This window comes from Hemiscyllium ocellatum, unplaced genomic scaffold, assembly GCF_020745735.1.
Source record: "Hemiscyllium ocellatum isolate sHemOce1 unplaced genomic scaffold, sHemOce1.pat.X.cur. scaffold_356_pat_ctg1, whole genome shotgun sequence".
NCBI lineage: Eukaryota > Metazoa > Chordata > Chondrichthyes > Orectolobiformes > Hemiscylliidae > Hemiscyllium > Hemiscyllium ocellatum.
This window is the reverse complement of record NW_026868476.1, coordinates 98,778-119,022: the sequence shown is the minus strand read 5'-3', so window position 1 is coordinate 119,022 and position 20,245 is coordinate 98,778. Positions and strand designations below refer to the sequence as shown.

The window sequence follows — 20,245 nt, the reverse complement described above, 5'->3', positions numbered from 1 at the left end:
CAGGCACAAAAGTAGCGCGACGATACATGAACACCAACTACCACAAACGATATGACCTTCTCACTAGTATCCTTACAGATGAGGAAGATACCACATCGACTGGCAACAACAACCATCTTTAGGACAAGACAAAACAACCAATCGGGAATTCACAAGAAGCTTGGAATTGCAGCCAGAACACTATCAACAAACAAATCGCGTTATACCCCATCTACCACCGACCCCCTGAGGAAAATAACAAGAAATGACATCACAACAGGAAATAACATCACCAACCCAAAGAAACCCAAACATATAAATAGAAAACAGGAATCATGTTCAGTGATTCGCCTGAGGCCCACTGAAGATTTACCAACAGAGTGACGAAACTTCTGAAATGAACCTCCCAGCTCAAGCGTGCGAACCTAACTCCACATCCATGCCTCAGTCCTGAGAACATTCTCATGAACATCCTCTGAAACACGATAAAAGTGCAGTGGATTCCTCCTGAGATATGGGACACAAGACTATCGAAAATAGTCCAATTGTAAGAATGTAGAATCTGTTTGTTTAGATATGAGAAATTGTGAGGAAACAAGTCACCAGCGGGTGTAGTTTGCAAGCCCACTCACAGCAACTATGATGTGAAATAAAACATATGAGAAAAAAAATTGTGTGTGATAAATAAAGGATGGCAATAATCTTCAGTGATCTTAATTTTACTCGCCCATCTCGGCTCTTTTGTAAAAAAAAAGTTCAGAGAACATTAAATGATGCATCAAATATGTCCCATCGAACAAAACGAAACTTATCATGTCTTCGATTAATTTACAGATTCCTTAGTTCCAGTGATTTCCTGGAAAACCATCTCATTGCAAAAATTAGAGAAGGGTATGGATCTTTTTGCCAAAAATAATAAATCAGTTGCTCATCTTTGTTTCATGCGTAAGAACATCCAGATTATTCTGCAACACATCATTTTATTGCAGTTTCTCTCTCGATTTTAATAGTTTTTCGGACTTTGACTCTTCCTACCGAATTCATGGCCTCACATACCCGACAGGAAACTGCATCTGTCATTTTTTTTTCCTTACCCAGACGACCTACATACAGTATAGCGCATTGCAGATTCCCCAACCTCATCACAAGATGTCCTGCAATCTATTGTGCCTCATCAGCAAAACTGGACAATTTCACTCTGCCACTTCATCAGGTCGTTAATACAGAGAAAGATCATTGAAGCCATATGCCTGACATTACTGCATTTCACGATTTACATTTTACAACTTTAAAAATTACACATGATTCGGTGGCGTGTGTTCAGTAAATAATGGACAGTCAAAAGGCATTTATTACACAACACCATGAACTCTTAACTTGTTCAACGACGTTTTTATTATTTGGCCCCATATTGAGTCTCTGCTAGAAATAGAAATAGAGTTCATCTATCTGCTTCCTTGATAAAATCCTCATCTCACGTCAGCAAAAAATCTCTGGCAAATTGCCAAAGTGTGATTTTCCTTTCAACGAAAGATGTTGACTGAGTTTACAATCATCTTTTCTAAACTATCTGTTTTACTTCCGTTACAATGGTCTCCAGCATTTTCAAATTCACAGAAATGGCATTGTGCAGATGGAAGCCATTTGGGCCATCCCGTCAGCGTCAACGTTCAATGAGATCCTGGCTGATTTGTTTAATCCTCAACTCTGAAAATGTGTTGCTGGTTAAATCACAGCAGGTTAGGCAGCATCCAAGGAACAGGAAATCCGACGTTTCGGGCCAGAGCCCTTCATCAGGAATGAAAGAGTGTGCCAGACAGGCTAAGATAAAAGGTAGGGAGGAGGGACTTGGGGGAGGGGCGATGGAGATGTGATAGGTGGAAGGAGGTCAAGGTGAGGGTGATAGGCCGGAGTGGGGTAGGGGCGGAGAGGTCAGGAAGAAGATTGCAGGTTAGGAGGGCGGTGCTGAGTTGAGGGAACCGACTGAGACAATGTGGGGGGAGGGGAAATGAGGAAACTGGAGAAATCTGAGTTCATTCCTTGTGGTTGGAGGATTCCCAGGCGGAAGATGAGGCGCTCTTCCTCCAACAGTCGTGTTGTTATGTTCTGCCGATGGAGGAGTCCAAGGACCTGCATGTCCTCGGTGGAGTGGGAGGGACAGTTAAAGTGTTGAGCCACGGGGTGATTGGGTGGTTGGTTGGTCCGGGCATCCCAGAGGTGTTCCCTGAAGCGTTCAGCAAGTAGGCGGCCCGTCTCCCCAATATAGAGGAGGCCACATCGGGTGCAGCGGATGCAATAGATGATGTGTGTGGAGGTGCAGGTGAATTTGTGGCGGATATGGAAGGATCCCTTGGGACCTTGGAGAGAAGTAAGGGAGGAGGTGTGGGCGCAAGTTTTACATTTCCTGCGGTTGCAGGGGAAGGTGCTGGGAGTGGAGGTTGGGTGGGTGGGGGGGTGTGGACCTGACGAGGGAGTCATGAAGGGAGTGGTCTTTGCGGAATGCTGATAGGGGAGGGGAGGGAAATATATCCCTGCTGGTGGGGTCCGTTTGGAGGTGGACCTCCAAACCTGCACCTGCACCTCCACCTCCACACACATCATCTATTGCATCCGCTGCACCCGATGTGGCCTCCGCTATATTGGGGAGACGGCTGCCTACTTGCGGAACGCTTCAGGGAACACCTCTGGGACGCCCGGACTAACTAACCCAACCACCCCGTGGCTCAACACTTTAACTCTCCCTCCCACTCCACCGAGGACATGCAGGTCCTTGGACTCCTCCATCGGCAGAACATAACAACACGACGGCTGGAGGAAGAGCGCCTCATCTTCCGCCGGGGAACCCTCCAACCACAAGGAATGAACTCAGATTTCTCCAGTTTCCTTATTTCCCCTCCCCCAACCTTGTCTCAGTCGGTTCCCTCAACTCAGCACCGCCCTCCTAACCTGCAATCTTCTTCCTGACCTCTCCGCCCCCACCCCACTCCGGCCTATCACCCTCACCTTGACGTCCTTCCACCTATCACATCTCCATCGCCCCTCCCCCAAGTCCCTCCTCCCTACCTTTTATCTTAGCCTGTCTGGCACACTCTCCTCATTCCTGATGAAGGGCTCTGGCCCGAAACGTCGGATTTCCTGTTCCTTGGATGCTGCCTAACCTGCTATGCTTTAACCAGCAACACATTTTCAGCTCTGATCTCCAGCATCTGCAGACCTCACTTTTTACTCGAAGATTTAATCCTCAACTCCACCGTTCTGCCTTAACCCCATGGTACTTGATTCCCAAAGTGCGTAAATGTCTCTTTACCCTCAGTCGTGAATGTACCCAGCCTTGTCAGTCCTCTGTTGTAAGGAAATCAACAAATTTGCTGCCCTCTGAAAGAGAGAATATCCTCCTCATTTTTGTCTTAAATGGGCAACCCCTTCCTCGAACATTAGATCCTCTGGTCCTGCACTATCCCCCGTTTAAATCAAAGCAAAACAAATCTCTAAAGTTAGGTCTGCACTCACTCTTGTGTCCAGTGGCAATTCTGAGCATTGGAATTATTTTTGTTTTTGACCTCTGGTTAAACAATCTGCACTGATTTACGAATTCGATTTGTCGATGACGATTCTGCTTCAAAAACACTTCATCATCTGTGATCCATTTGTCGCTGGCAGACACTATACAAATGAAACGACATCTTTCTTTCTCGATCCGTTACCAAGTTTATTAATCTCACTGCGCATGAAAATGGATTCTTCCCATCCGCTCTATCCAACATCAATGTGTGTCGTTCAGTTCAACTCTCATCAGCCTCCTCTGTTCTTAACAAATATATATGGAAAGCAAATATTGAGATCATTGTGCAGACAGAGCAAGCCAGGAAGCAGTCTTTCAGGTTGGAAGCCTCCATTCCAGAAACAATGCTAAGGGTCACCACGCCCCACGTAGCTGCGGCTGAGGGGATAAGGTGATGCGTTAGCAATCCTTCCGGGGTTTCTCTGCATTGGTTCGAATTCTATCGGCTACAACTTCGCAACTTGAGTTTCGACTTACCTCCTGCAGTACGAATTATTTTTCAAACTTCAAAACCCAGTCGCATCAAACAGTTCTGGACATTTGTCTACATTTAGGAAACTCGAGGTCTGAACCACAAATACACTCCTGTTTCTCTTTCGACGGATACTGCTCGATTGTCGAATTTCTGCAGTAATCCTTGCATTTATTCTGCGCACGTGCTGCCTTCCATTCAAAAATCTTCAATCCCAGTGCTCAGGTAACTGGCCCTGGTGAGTGACAACACTTCCTACTGTTTATCAAATTGCCCATCCTCACTAGTCCTTCCAACGTCATTATGAACAGTCAGTGGAAATATCCGGCTCACCTTTCCTCCAAAAAAAGACCTTACCTCCCTCGGCAATCTGTCCAGAAAAGGGGATTTCCTCATGCCTGGTAATGTTGTAAGGCGGAGGTTTGTGAAGTGAATTTGGGAAAACATTGTCAGTTGGCAGGTGGATTTTTTGTAACGAAATACAACAGGAAATCTAATGTGCACTTTTGTGAATCTTTACGACCAGATTGCGAAGCAGAATTAGAGGGAAATGCAGTGTGAACCGCCCAACTGAGCAGAGACAGTCCAGACATCTTTCCCTTCGTTAAGAGGCCGGGCCATTGACTCAGATGTTCTTCAGACATGCTCAGATCTGAGATATTGAAAGGATCCTCATTCCTAGACATCAGGAATTTAAACATCATCTCGGTTTTGGAACACTGAGAAAGCTCTGGTACAGACAAGACACTGAATGGTTCAAACGGATACAGTCCTGGTTATAGAAGAGCCGGTTACTGGTGACATGAATGTGTCTGCAGAGGGTGCGATCAGACTGTGACCTTGTCTCCACAATGAATATATCAGACTTTATTTTGGGCAAGTAATACTCATAGAGGAAAATTGACATTCAGGGAGTGGCAGGCCAAACTTGAAATCAGTAACAGCCAGTTTTAGAGGGCCATGCAAGCTCTGGATTCAACAGTCTCTCTGCCGAAATTGGTCAACACTTGCGGCTGTTAAACGAAGGCGCAGATCTATGACTGTTCTCACTTCATCCGCCTTCTTTCCTGCACAGTTCTTGGTTTTAAATTGGGTCAGCAAAATGTTCCCTAAAACAGTAATCTTATCCGGAACCACAAACGTGTTTCTGTATTCTTTTAATGACTAATGTTATCGACTGCGGATTTCAGGACACTGAAACAAAAAACAGAAACTTCTGGGGAAATCCACCAGGTTTTGCATTACCTGTGGGGGAAAGCAAACTTCTGATAATGATCTGAAGAAACTTTGAAACATTGTCTCTGAATCTGTCTCCACAGATGCTGCAAGACCTGTTGAGTTATTTTTCCTGCAATTTCTGCTTTTGTTTTTACCTCTATGTCCATTCCATCTATTGGCATGGAGGATCCAGTCCCACCATATACCGACATTTAGCCCTTTCGGAAGCTTTGATCTTTGAATTCAAATGAACCCAGCAATGATTAACTCTGCCTCAGCTCCACGCGGGAAGAGAGAACTGGAAAGGTATACCGCTGGCGTGGTTCAGCCGCCGGGGGCGAATAGTTAAAGTGTTCGACTTGAAATGCATTGGGAATTCCCCAGGAGGCTGGAATCCTGCCGACTACGACTGAGTGCAGAGAAAACCGAAGTTTCCAGCCATCCTATTGTTTGGGATCAAATCAGGGCGTGAGGATTCAATTGATCCAGGTAAGGATTGGTGCAAATCTCCAGCGCACTCATCAAACCGTTCAGTTGCAAATGTACATGGGCAAATACGTTTGAACTTGTGGACCACAAAATTGGAAAAGAGACGTGAACAGTGCAAGTGCCAAAAGACATTTTCTGTTCTGTAGACCTGTGACCAACTGCAGTTACTGGACAACTTTTGCAAAATGTACCTGAGATGGCAAGGGGTGGAACTGATTCTACCCGATCTGTGTTCCAGATATGGTATCGATTGGAACATTGGGATTGGGTATAACTGCCAAACTGCATTCTATGAGAATCGGGAAGATAAGATCCTGGTATCTCTTTACCCTGCTGTGTGCAAGCACATACCTTCTCAATACTCGTTGTTTGATATTCCATAGCCCCGCTTTCAGGTAATCATTGGATTTACGATCTTCCTGTGTTTATATCAAACAGCTCAGTGACTTCGGAATTGGATGGTCAGAAGGAGATGGAGATGAGACAGGCAGAAAAGCAAAACGAGACCCGACGTGAAAGTGTTTCGAGTTTGCCGTGTGTCCGTTGATTTAAATGAAGGTTATTTGCTTGTCGCTGTTCTTTCAGATTCCCAGGTGCCACAGGTCGGTGGATTTTGGGAAATTGAACATTACACATGAACAACCTGTGGGATTATTACAGCTCACTGTCGATTTTATATCACAGCACACTGCAACGTTTTATATTAACTGGAAAATGGGCTTGCGTTCAACCTAAAGCTGCGTTTTGTCGAAGAAAGTTTAAACATGAAGTAGATGGAACGTATATAATCCTGGGACCTCTGCCCCTCTGGGGAGATGTGTCCGTATATCTTCCACTGTGGCTGAAAATGAGGATGAGTTTCTCAAGGGGGTTACAACATAATATGAAAATGTGTTGCTGGAAAAGCGCAGCAGGTCAGGCAGCATCCAAGGAGCTGCTGCGCATTTCCAGCAACACATTTTCAGCTCTGATCTCCAGCATCTCACTTTCTCCTACAACATGGTATGACCATGTCAAACTTCAGTCCCATTATTCTATCACTTAAGATCACAGGGAGAATTTCATTGCATTTGCACTGGAAATATCAGAATAAACAAGATTATGTGGCAAAAACGAAAACTAGGACTTTAATAGAATGATGTCACTGAGCCACAAAGCGTGATGGGCCAAGTGGTCATTTTTAAAAGCTGTAAAAAATGTAAGACGGGGGAAACCGATCTGCAGTGAGACTGATCCGAAAGCAAAATGCAAAAGCAGTGTCATTGAGAAAGGAGACAGTGTTTTCTGCCGCCCTCGTTGGTGAAGTAACCATTATGTATCTACTCACTCACTGCCACGGCGCACGTTCAGTTCCCAATCTGGAGATGGGAGTACGGCAGTTCCCGCCCATTATGATGACAGTGTTTGTGAAACAGGAAATGAAGTGGGAGCTGAGAAATGATTCGCTTTTGTACCAAACGTGATTAATGCTAACATAAAATAAAGAACTACGGTTGATGCAAATCTAAAACAAAATCAGGGATTGACTGATAGATTATGCGCCTTGCTGCATTTGCAGAGAGAAACAGAGTTAATGTTTCAGATCTACAGAAACAGATTAGTTACAGATTTCCATATCATGATGGCGGGGAAATGACCAGTTTTGTCAACATTTTTATCAGAATTTCTCATTCGCTGACACACGTCATTTAGACAAATTTAAAATGGTTTCATCGACTGTAATGCTGTTTCCATAGCCGTTCAGCTGCTGAAGGTTTGGACATATATTGTTACATTTTTCTTTTACTTTCTCTCACTCAGCAGCCATGTCGAATGGGGAATTGGTTCTCCCTTCATATAAATCAATGGAGTCTGTATTTGTCTCTTTGTGTGATGTATGCACCACTCTGTTTCACATTTTCTGACGTTCAACCTGTTCATATTCCTCGTTTCCCGTTTTTGGTCTTTGAAATGTCTCACATTCGGAGGCAGTGAAATAGGGGAGTTGCTGAGAGACTATGTCCTCCCACCACTGGCTGGATTGCATATCTGGGCCCACATTCTCAGGATAATGTATCTGTTACTTAGGGCTGCGGTAAGGAGACGTTATTTATTCAACATGTCTTTCGAATTCTAAATACAACATCTTTTCCTCCGGAAATAAAAGCAGTTTCATTCGAAATATAGGATGACAATGATGTATTTACTGTTGGTGAAAGATGAATGATCGGTGACTGCAGAGAATGAAGATGATCAGCTCTTGGTGTCTGTGCTATGGCCACAACATTTCCCGACAAATCTGCAGTGTCTGCTGCCTCAACTCGTTATTCCCACTAAAACTGGGAGTGAAAGAGCAAGCGTAACAGAAGAGAAGAAAAGAAGTTTTTGTGGGACAGTGGAAAGAGGTTCCAGTTTGTATTAACAGTCAGCAAGAAACAACATTCATTGGTGGAGAAAAAAGGAGGGAATAACTCTAGGAGCATCAAATCACAACAGGCTGAGCTCAAATCAGAAAGCTGCGGGATCAGCAATATGACATTTGAAGAAGATGAAACAATGAGCCTTTGAAAGATTGGACATCCACAACTGGCATTTGAATCCCAAGTTCTCTTGTTTACTAGAGAAGAACTTTAACGAACCGAGTCACAGTGCCTCCACTAGAAGTGCGTTTACACATCCACACTTGTAGTTCTTTAACCACTTCATCACAAAAGTTTGGAAATGTTTTTCTTTTTTGTTGAGAATTGCAATCAATGCCCGCTTTTGAACAGACATTTCACAGTTCAACATTCTCCATTGAAAATGTACAGGGAAAGTTAATGTGCACTTACATTGGTTTCAAACTGTACTGTTCACCTGTTTAAACTGATAGAATAAGGAGAATGTGTCCATCCTTTCTTGGCCCATTGACGGCGTTCACACACCCAGAGGGATCCTCACACCAAGAGGAAGAGGGTTATTGTGGTGAATTGACCTGGAGTGAGTGTGAGCCAGAATCAACATTGGGCAGTGTAGGCAGACCCATTGGCATCAACACTGAGCCTAACACCACCAGCTCCACGATAACTTCCTGCCTCATGCGTTCCAGTCATCATTGCCATGCACTTTCATTTGACTTCCTCACTCCACTTCTTTACTTGTTCACGACCGATTGCAGGTGTCTGCTTAGAACCTGACATTTTTAGAAACATGTCTCTATCAATGAGATATGATTCACTGATCATCAAAAGATACCCCGGAGAAGGAGGGAATGAGTTAGTTTCTTGAACCTTTCAACTCATGAGCACGACGAATCGTCATGCTGCTGCTAACGATGGATTGCTCGGATTTAGACCCGACAACACTGAAAAAACAGTGAGATGATTGGCGCGGGATTTGCCGTGGTAGTTTCTCCGTGTATCTACTACCATACTCCTTCTAATTGGATGCAAACAATCCATACCTGCTGTAGAAGTGAAATGGAAAGGAATTACAATTAATTACTGTCTGAAACTTTGTTAAGCTGCTCTCATACCTTGGACTGAACGTGCGCCGGAGTGTACAGCAGCAATTATCATCCTGATAAGGAGTGCAGTTTCCGTCCCCTCACCCTTTCTGTAACAATAGTACCGCGTTTGTTTTCAGTGCGAACGCAACCCGGTTTGAAAACAAAGTAACATTTATTTGCTGGTGTCACAGTGCACCACGGATTGTTGATGTCGCCTCTTTGTCAAATGAATCCCAAGATAGTCTCTGAAAGGCCTCATTTTGATTTTGTCTGCTGTTTTTCAACGCGAATGAACCAACATCAGAAATCCTGAATCATGCTTTGGTGCAGTTCGCATGTTAGCGACTCAGTCATTTCGCAACAGGAATGAATGGAATTGCAGTCTAACCTTCACACGTGTTCTGAAATCGAAGCCATGTTGGAACTGGAACTGAGAAAGTGATAGACACGAAATGACGTTGTATCATTTACCTCATAGAAGAGCAGGAAAATGTAAACCTGGTCAGGGGAGGAGGTGGGGACAGCAAAGTGAGACAAGTGGAGGTCTCGTGAAACCTCTTCTTTCTGATTCAGTCAGCAACAAGAGTCATGAAGGTGCCTCAGGCTGGATAGCTTCCCCATCTCGAACACCGAACAATCACGTCGAGTAAGGACCTCTTTGACACCTCATTGTTTTGTTCTGCTAATTCTATTTGGAGTTTCTTACCTCGGTTCTAGAAGCGCTTTTGTTTCACCTCCTCGTTTATTCTCCGTCCTTCATTCTCAGTTTGTTGGGAAGAACGAGGTGAGGCAGGAATCACTGCGGATATCCCACGCTGATCATTCTCTGCTGTAACTGTTCATTAATTTTACACCAAAAGCAAAATATTATGAATTGTATTTGGAATTTAAAAGGAAACATGTCGAAGGCCTCAGGCCTAAGTGACAGATATATTATCTAGAGAATGTGAGCCCAGTTCTCCACAGTCCAGTCAGCGGGAGGAGAAATTGCCTCATCAGCTGCACTTTCACACTGTCTTCTGCAGTCAGAGTTTCCAAAGACCAGAAATGGGAAATGAGGGATTTGGACAGAGACTGTGAAAGAAGGTGACAATGAACAGACATAGAAAGACAAATGGAAACTCACATTGTGGAAGACACTGAAAGGGTCAATTGTCCACTTGACATGGCTGCTAAGTGACAGAAAGGAAAAGAAAAAGGTAACCATTAAAGCACAGCTTGTCACCAGCTCATGGAAACGGAAGCAGCATTACCGCCAAAACAAACCTTTTAAATTTGTAAAAGTGACGTTTGTCAACTAATGAGAAGTTTGATAAATATGATGATCCCACACATAATACTGAAAATGTGCCTGCATTACAATGTTGAAATACCGAACGAACCTGCTTCTGTCGATCTGAAACACTAGCTCTACTTTGCTCCATGGATCCTGCCAGGCGCTGAGTTTCTCCAGCATTCCATGTTTTTGTGTCACATTTCCAGCATCCGCAGCTCTTTGTCTTATGTTAACCTGAATCGTGTTTTTGACAAAACATGACCACTTCTCAGCCACATCCATCATTTCCTGCTTTAGGAATGCTGCCACTACGACAAACGAGCACAGGAAATTTCCCATTCCTCGACTGGAAATCGAACTCGAGCCAGAGCGCTGGGAGCACTGAATCAGAAACAGTAGAGAACCACAGAAAACAACAGACCCTGTCGTCCCTTTCATCAATTACACTGCTGTTGTAAGGTTTGTAGCTCAGGTTGAGGTTTCGGGTGTAGGTTTGTTCACTGAGATGTAGGTTTGAGATCCAGACGTTTCATTACCTGGCTAGGTAACATCATCAGTGGCGACCTCGCAGTGAAGCGAAGCTGTTGTCTCCAGCTTTCTATTTATATGTTTGTCCTGGATGGAGTTCCTGAGGTGTGTAGTGATGTCATTTCCTGTTCGTTTTCCGAGTGGTTGACAGATGGTATCTAGATCTACGTGTTTGTTTATGGCGTTGTGTTTGGAGTACCAAGCCTCTAGGAATTCTCTGGCATATCTTTGCTTAGCCTGTACCAGGATAGATGTGTTGTCCCAGGCGAAATGTTTTTCTTTCACCCGTGTGTAGGGCTACGATGGAGAGAGGGTCGTGTCTTTTTGTGGATAGCTGGTGTTCGTGTATCCTGGTGGCTAACCTTCTTCCTGTTTGTCCTACGTTGTCTTTGTGGCAGTCCTTGCATGGAATTTTGTAGATGATGTTGGTTTTGTCCATGAGTTGTACTTGGTCTTTTAAGTTTGTTAGTTTTTATTTGAGAGTGTTGGTGGGTTTGTTTGCTACTAGGATTCCGAGGGGTCTTAAGTCTGGCTGTCATTTCTGAAACTTCTTTGATGGATGGTAAGGTGGTTAGTGTTTCTGGCTGTGTTTGGTCTGCTTGCCGTGGTTTGTTCTCGAGGAATCTGCGGACTGTACTTTTTGAGTGTCTGTTCTTCTTGAATACGTTGTATAGGTGGTTCTCCTCTGTTTTCCGAAGTTCGCCTGTGCTGCAGTGTATGGTGGCTCGTTGGAATAGTGTTCTGACAAGCTTCGTTTGTGTGTGTTGGGATGGTTGCTGGTGCAGTTAAGTATTTGGTCAGTGTTTGTCGTTTTTCTGTATCCGCAAGTTTGTAGTTCTCCGTTGTACATTCTTTCGACTGTGACGTCGGTTGCTGTCGGTTTCTTCCTCCTGGCACTCCATCCACAACGCCATAAACAAATACATATATCTAGATATCATCTATCAACCTCTCAGAAAACGAAAAGGAAATGACATCACCACAAACCTCACGAACCCCATCCAGGACAAATGTATAAATAGAAAGCAAGGAGACAACAGTTTCGCTACACTTAGAGGTTCCACTGATGATGTTACCTAGCCACGTAATGATACGTCTGGATCTCAAACTTTCAGCTCAGTGAGCAAACCTACACTGCTTTTGACATTTCAGTTCTGATCATTTTCGCTACAGACCAGTTTCTCCCTGTCCTACATTATTTGTGACAACGTGACAATTGTTCATTCAGCCCTCTATGCTGTTTTGTTCATACTTATCCATGTATTCTAGTCCCCGTTTCCATTTGACCCATAATTTTGCGTGTTCTGATGTCTCCAGGTCAAGTGTAAATGGGATTATCCCTGTGATCTTAAATGACACAACAAATGGAGAGAGGTTTGACATGGTCTCACTGTGTTGAAATACCATTGATGAATCGATCCAGTTTTTCACCCACAGAGGGAGTCACACAGGCACAATCCCAACAGGGGCAGAGGTTTGAGAAGATTTGTAGCACCGGTTGAGTTTCTGGAAGTAGGCAAACCTACTTCCAGAGGGGAAGACGTCTTCAGGTTCTACCAGTTCCTTGTGTTTCACGTCCGTGAGTTTCTCGGAAAAAGGCAGCTTTAGGTGGAACTCCAGACACTTCTCCAGACAATGTGAACCGTTGAAGTGAACATGGACAGTGCGCTTAAATAGTCACACACGGTACTCATGTGTAACTTGCAAATTCCAAAAAACCCACAAACCCAAACCCAATATGATAGGACAGCAGCCGGCAAAAACAAATCATCAGGCTAAACAATTGACAGATGACACACTTCCATGTCGCGTCTCTTTCTAGTTTTGTCCCGTCGCACGTGCATCTCCCTCTGAGTGCCAGGCTGCGAGGACAAAGATCTGTTTTACACAAACGCAGGCAGTATGTGAAGGAAGGACCAGGGTTATATAACACGTTGGTTATTGAGAAGCGAGGGAATTGCACTCAGCTGGTCTATGATCAGGATTTTATCTTCCTGATTCCCCAAGGAACTAATTCAAGGAATGTGCACTGTATACCCAGTCCGAACGTTCCAATGGATATCCTGTCTGACAGAAAGATCAGGGGAGAGTCGAATCCACTCCTTCATGCCTCGGGTATATTTTGCAGACGCTGTCCTTGCACTTCAGCATAGGAGCTCACCGCAGGTTCACAGATTTCTCCAGCACAGAGAATGTCTTTAGGCCTATTTGCGCACTGTTCTCGACTCATTTACCAACACTTGGCTCATTGGTCTTATGAAGATATCGGTGCACCTTTCAGAGACTTAATAGTAGCAGAACTTCCGGACACAGAACGAAGTGTTCTCAAAACGCCACAACGTAACACTGGTTTGAAGAACTCAATTATATCATTGCCTGGAAATGAAAAACAAATTTGCATTCGGCCAACCAGTTTAAAATATACCCTGAAAAAAATTAATTCCAAACAAGTTTGATTTGATTTTATTGACAATGTTAAAAGCCAATGAAACAATCAGATGCTCTTGGGTATAAGACCGGAAAAATTGAACAGTTCAGAAGAGAACTGCTAAGATCCAGCATTTAGCAGACTGCTGAGAAATATCTCTTAAAAGTAACTTTTGGTTCAGTAATTGGTGACGCAAAAATTGCAAACAAAGGGAAAAGAAGACATTGGAAGCTCCGAAGACAAGCACCGACTGCTGCTAGTTTTTAAGATGAGAAGTGTTGTTTGTCAATCTTAGTGGGGAATGTATCGGACTCGTATTATCGAAGGGAAGTTAAAAGATAGTTTAGAGAAAGAAATTGTCAATAGTGTTTCGTTAAATATTCTCTGTTATATTTTCAGAAATGGCGTTGTCAATTTTTACTTTAAGTAGCCCTCAGCCACTCGAAATTTTAGATTCCTGCAAGGGATAATTATTTTCTGTGTTGCTGGTTTAAAATTTCACAGGAGTGTTTACCTTGTGTCCTAACAATCTTGGAGATCGTCCTGGATTTGAACCTGTTTGGACAACTTTGAATAGATTTGGGAAACGAAAATTCCCAGCAAATTGAAACACTTCCAGGTTAGTATACTAGATCTTTAAATAAAACGCAAGTGAGACAAAGTGATTATATTTGGAGACTTGTGGTTGATTAAATATAAGAGAGAGAAATGTCTTAAAATTGCAACAGACGTTCTGAGATTTGAAGATGTTTCTCAAATTTGCCAAGAAAGTTTAGAATGAAAGAAAATGCCATACTTTTAGTATTAGCAAATAAGTTAGATTTGGGATTAACCACGGACAAAATAAAGTAGTTGAAGGAGTTACACAAACACTAAGCTGTGACGGAAAAACAACTTAGTGCAGTTGAGGTAGAAAAAATTAAGTTAGTCTCGAGGAAAATGGAGTGAGAAGATAAACAAAGCGAGAGAGAGGAAAGCGAGAGGGAGAAAGAAAGAAAGGGGGGAGAAGAATGAGAAAAGTGAGAGACGAGAAGGAGAGAGACAGAGAAACAGAGAGAAGGGAGATAGAGAGGGAGGAAAAAGAGAGAGAAATTCCTTGGATGAGCAAAGGGAGATAAGAAAGGAACAGAGAAGAGAGAGAAGGAAAGAGAAAATTTGAACTTGAGAAGTTGCGAATTTGTCAGCAAAGTCAAGTTAACAGGATGGAAATTAAAAGAGAAATTAGTGATATATGTAAATGTGTCACAACTCCACAACATTTTGATGAGGATGATGTTGAAGCCTTCTTCATTTCAAGGAAAAACATGGCTAGGCAGATGGAATAGTCCGAAGATTTATGGGTAATGCGAGTTCAGACTAAACTCGAAGTCAGAGCGAGGAAGGGATTTGGTATGATATTACGTGAGGTGTGAAAAGATTATGAATGATTAAAATAGGCTACTTTCAGTGCTTCTGAACTGGTACCAGAAGTAAATCGAGAGCGTTTCTGAAACACTGGTCAGACTTATGTTGAGTTAAAAAGAAATAAACACAATACTCTTGATGGATGGATTCTTATTTGGATAAAGAGAGGATATTTCAGGGTATTAGAGAGATAATTCTGCTGGAGGAGTTCAAAAACACACTTTTAGAGATTGCAAGAATTCACGTGGAAGAAAAAAAGATTTCGGAAAGTCAGAAGGGGAGCAGAATTAGTAGATGAGTACATGCTGGTGCATAAGACAAGCTTTTGAACAGATATTCGTCCTGTGAAGGATCGAAATTGGCAGAAGGGGAGATTCTGCATTACTAAACCAAGAACCGGGTGCACTTGGAAGATATGAGAGCAGGAAAAAAAAAGTCCAAGAGAGTGGAAAGGAGGTGAAAGGCCTCAGCTGTTTCCATTCTGGCAAAGTTGAATACGAAAAGACACAGTACTTGTCGTTAATTAAAGGTGTTGTGGAAAATAGAAGTGTTTAAAGAAGCTAAACTGGTGGCATTAATGTAGGTAATACATGAGACCGCAAGAAGAGCTGAGAAGCTGCAGACGGATGTGCAGCCTCGGCAGGGGCTGGTTATGCAGTTATTACCTGATCTCTACAAAGAATCTGCCGCTGTGGTAACGTTTACTCAGAAAGAACGGGGGAGAAGAACAAGAAGCTATAATTTTGAGAGTGACAGGATCTAACCAGTCGCTGGTAGTAAGAGATGGGCGAATATGTACCCTTTCATATCTGTTTCCCATGAGTGTCGTAATTTGTGGGATATATGGGCAGACATTTAGCGTTCCCTTATGTAAGATCAGGTTGCAGCGCCAATTTATGCCGGGGAAATTTACGCTGGGCGTGATAGACAGAGTGTCAGTTCCATGAATTCAGTTTGTGCTTGAAATGATTTGGCAAGATCCAATTTGGAAGTGACTCCCCTTATTGTGGAGAAACCCAAGGAAGACGAAGAAACTGAGGTGTTAAAACAGAAATATTTTTCTATTTTCCCAGACTGTGTGTTAAACAGATCCCACTCTCAATAGTCACAGCACCAAGTGACAAGTAAACAGAAAGATGAAGGAGTTGAGTTGAGGTCAGCTGATACACTACTTGATATGATTCGTGTAGTGGGCCGAAGTACACAAGACTGTGTTGCAGCTACCACATAGAGAGGAAGTGTTATGCGTAGCACATGAACTACCTATAAGGGGTGACCGAGGGTTACGACACACGCAAGCTAAATACTAAACATTTCTATTGGCCTGGAATGCACACGGGATGTGGTTTTCTTTTTCTGACAGTGTCACATATGTCAAATGGCAGGTAAGCCTCAGGCGGCAATAAAAACGCGCCTTTGTTGCCAATTGCCGCAGTTGGAGAATCTTTCAGTTGGATTATAATTGATTGCGTGCATCCCCTCCCAAGAACTAAATGTCAGAACCAGTGCTTGTTGACTACAATGGATGTGCTATCCATATTTCCAATGGCAATTCCTTCCCGGAGTATCAAGGCCACAATTCTGGTAGAGGAGTTAGTAGCTTGCTTCACACGCTATGACCTAACTAGTCAGATTCAGTTGGACTAAGGGTCAAATTTTACTGCTCGACTGTTTAAGGAGGTTATTGATAGCTGAGATACAACACTTTAAATCTAGTGCATATCTTCCTGAATCCTTGGGAGCTTTAGAAAGATGGCTTAAGACCTTGAAGACCATGAAGAGAGCATACTGTCAAGATTACCCGAATCATTGGGAAATGATATCCCATTCGTATTGTTTGCCATTTAGAATGTTCCAAACGAATCCACTTAGTCAATTCCTTTTAAGTTCATATTCGCACATGAAGTGATTGCCCTTTGGAATTAATTAAAGAAACAAATGACAGGGTCAAAGTCGAAGATCACACAATTAAATCATGTAATGGAATTGAGGGAGAGACTAAATTTGTCGGTGATTCAGCAAAACAACACCCAAAGATGGCACAGCGTAGGATTACGCAGGTGGCAGATAAAAATCTGGGACTCAGAAGTTTTCCCACGGGGATAACTTGTCAGTACTGTTACCAATCATAGGTGATCCCTTTAAAGTTAGGTTTAGTGGTCCCTGTGAAAAAGTTGAGTCAGTTGAACTATTTAGCAAAGATGTCAGATAGAAAATAAAACTGTATTGGGTATGTCATGTGAACATGTTGAAAACGTATTACACAACAAAGGAAGAACTGGAGGAAGAGTTGTTCGTTACTGCCCAGCAGAGTGAGGAATCGAATTCAGTTGCTTTGAATTTTGATGGACCTCAAAACAGATTCTAAAATGATGAAGTCCTTGAGGAGTGGGATGGATTAGAAAGCTGTCTGTCTCAGGAGCATAGAAAAGTGTTGAAAGATTTTTTATTCCTACAGAGTCAGGGCACATGCAAGAATCACATGGGGAGGACGAAAGCAATTGAACACGAAGTAGATGTAGGGAATTCTGCTGCGATAAAGCAGTATCCCTCTCGACTTAATCGTCTCAAAGGCTGACAGGACAAGATGCAGGTGAACACCATGCTTGACGAGAACATCATTGAACCAAGCCAGAGCGCGTGGAGTTCGCTGATTGTCTTAGTTACCAAACCAGATGATTTGTGTTGAATTTTGTGCGGATTATGGAACGGTCAACGCCGTTACAAAATCGAACTCATATCCAATTTCTAGATTGGAGGACTGCATCCAGAAAGTCGGACAAGCCAGTTACATCACCAAGTCGGGCATAATGCGTGGCTACTGGCAGGTACCGTTGTCAAAGTTGGTGAACAAATCTCTGCGCTTGTAACTCCATATAGGCTATATCAGTTTAAAGTGATGCACTTTTGAATGAAGAACAAGCCCGCCACACCCAAAGACACTTGTACAGAGTTATGGCCGGGTTGACAAATTGTGTAATCTATTTAGGCGATGGAGTGATCCTTAACAATTCAAGGAATGATCACAAGGGTCTGTTGGCAGAGCTCTTTGAACCACCACGAGAAGCAAAACTGATGACAAACATAAATAAAACAGAATTCACGAAGGCAAAGGTGATGTTCTTGGGATGTAACATCGGTCATGGCAGGTTGAGCACCCTCCGGAACGTGAGGACGAAGGCTTCTGAGGAATTGCCATGATCAACATCGAAGAAAGAGTTTCTTTAATTCTTCAGACTCAGCGGACTCTATCAGAAGTCTGTTCCAAACTATACTAGTGTAGTGGCATCGTAAACCGATTTGCTGAAGAAGAACACTACTTTTCGGTTGACAGTAACATGCCACGTGGCAATTGACCATTTGAAGTCGATATTAACCACTAAACCAGTATTACCTACGCCAAACGTCTAAAAAACTTTTAAGTAGCCATCGATGGTCGTGACGTTAGAGTTGGAGGTGTACTCCAACGGGAAAAATGAGCATGGGGAAGAACTGCCAGTTGATAACTTTTCATAGAAAATCAACATCTATCAGAAGAAATGCTGCACAATCGAAAAAAAAACTATTGAGTTTGGTACTGGCGTTACAAATTTAATGTATGTGCCATGAACAATGGATCGGAGAGGTTATGTACACAGACCACAATCCGCTAAAACGTTGTATATATGTAATAATATGAGACTATCCCGTTGGCTTCTTATGGAAGAGACGTTCACTTTAAAAATCGTACATGTTGTGGGTCAGTAGAATGAAATCACAGACGCGTTATCGCAGGTTCAACTGATGGTGTTCAGATGGGATTGTCTTTATTTCATGTTTTATATGTATATATAGGAAAAAACAAAGTCGAAAGTGTATAAAATTTATCGATATGTTCGGGTAAAATATTTAAAAATTAAAATGAAAACATATCTTCATTATGATGGTTCATTGTTTCCTGTAGGGGCGAGGTGTTTTAAACATATTAGTGCACGTTTAAGAGATTTAAAAGCAGCAGAACAACCAGACACAGCAACAAGTGTTCCCAATAAGACAACAACGTAATCCTGGGTCGAAAAATTCTATTAGTTCATTGCCTGGAGACATAAATAGCTCGAGTTTGGCCACTCAGTTTAAATTTTAATCAGAAAATATATAAATTTCAATTCAAATTTTAATTGTGTCTCTTGAAAGTCTTTAAAAAAAAACAGGGACCCAATCAGATGCTCTGGGGTATGAGACGGGGGACATTGAACTGTTGAGAGGAGGACTGCCAAGACCTTGCATGTAACAATCTTCTTGAAAAAATATATATCTGGAAAATAACTTTTCGATCCGTGATCTTTGACACAAAATCTTTGACACAGGGACAAAGAAGAGACAGGAAGATCCGAAGACAAGAACCTACAGCTGCTTAGTTTTGATAAAGAAGTGCTGTTCTGTAAACCTTAACTGGGAGTTTTATCTGAATAGCATTATCGAATGGAACATCAAAATGGGTAATATAAATACATTGGTCTGTTAATTTATCTCTCTTTTACTTAAGAAATGAAGTGCTGAATTTTTACTTCGTGTAGTTCTTGGCCAATAGAATTGTTGCAGATTCCTGTACAGCATAAATCGTTTTTGTGATACTGGTTTTATTGTAAGCTGGAGGGTTTACGCTGTGTCGTAACGAGTCTAAACAAATTTGGCAAAACAAGTGTACATCTGTGCAGTTCATTGAGTGAACTGGAGATTTGCACCATTCATGACCTGAGTCGCCAAACGTGAAAGGCTACCCAAATTCTCCGTAGTTGACAGGATTCGAACCTGCGTGGGAATGCCCCAATGGATTTCAAGTCCATCGCCTTAACCACTCGGCCACAACTACAAATGGACGGACTGGGTTCTCATTTGCAGGTCTCTGTCCCTGGGGAGCTTAGCTGTAGTGAATCATTGTTTGGTTATTTGAATTCAAAACCCACAGCTTTCAAATCGATGAAATGTCGGGACAAAGTGGGTCTGGGTGTTTCACCCCGATAGGTGGGATCTATAACCAGCTTAAACGACGGCGGAAAATACAGAAAAATACTCAGCAGGTCGAACCGGATCTGGGTTGGGAAAAGGCGATTCAACGTTTCAAAACTTTTTCAGAACGTAATCAGAACTCCGTTTTCTCCCAGTAGTACTGACAAACCTGTTGACATTCCACAGAATTTTCTTTTTTTTCAGATTCCCAACATCCACAATCCTTTGCATTAGCCATTAAAACGATACAGAAATTCCTTTGCGATTCTGGATAAGATTCCTGTTTGGGGAACATTTTCCTGACCACATTAAAAACCCGGAGCTGTGCAGGAAAGAAAGCCAATGAAGTATGAGCAGTGAGAGATCCGACCCTGGAACGTCCCAAAACACCAACCGTTCGGTTAATGGATGAAAGTGTTGACCCATTACGCAAC

The 20,245-nt window shown here is 42.7% G+C and overlaps 1 non-coding gene across 1 annotated transcript; it reads right to left on the bottom strand.

Annotated features, from left to right (window-relative positions):
- Positions 1–19,592: 19,592 nt before the first annotated feature.
- Positions 19,593–19,674, bottom strand: trnas-uga (transfer RNA serine (anticodon UGA)). The gene has a single exon. It is a non-coding gene; the product is annotated as a tRNA-Ser (tRNA).
- Between the last annotated feature and the right edge of the window lie 571 nt (positions 19,675–20,245).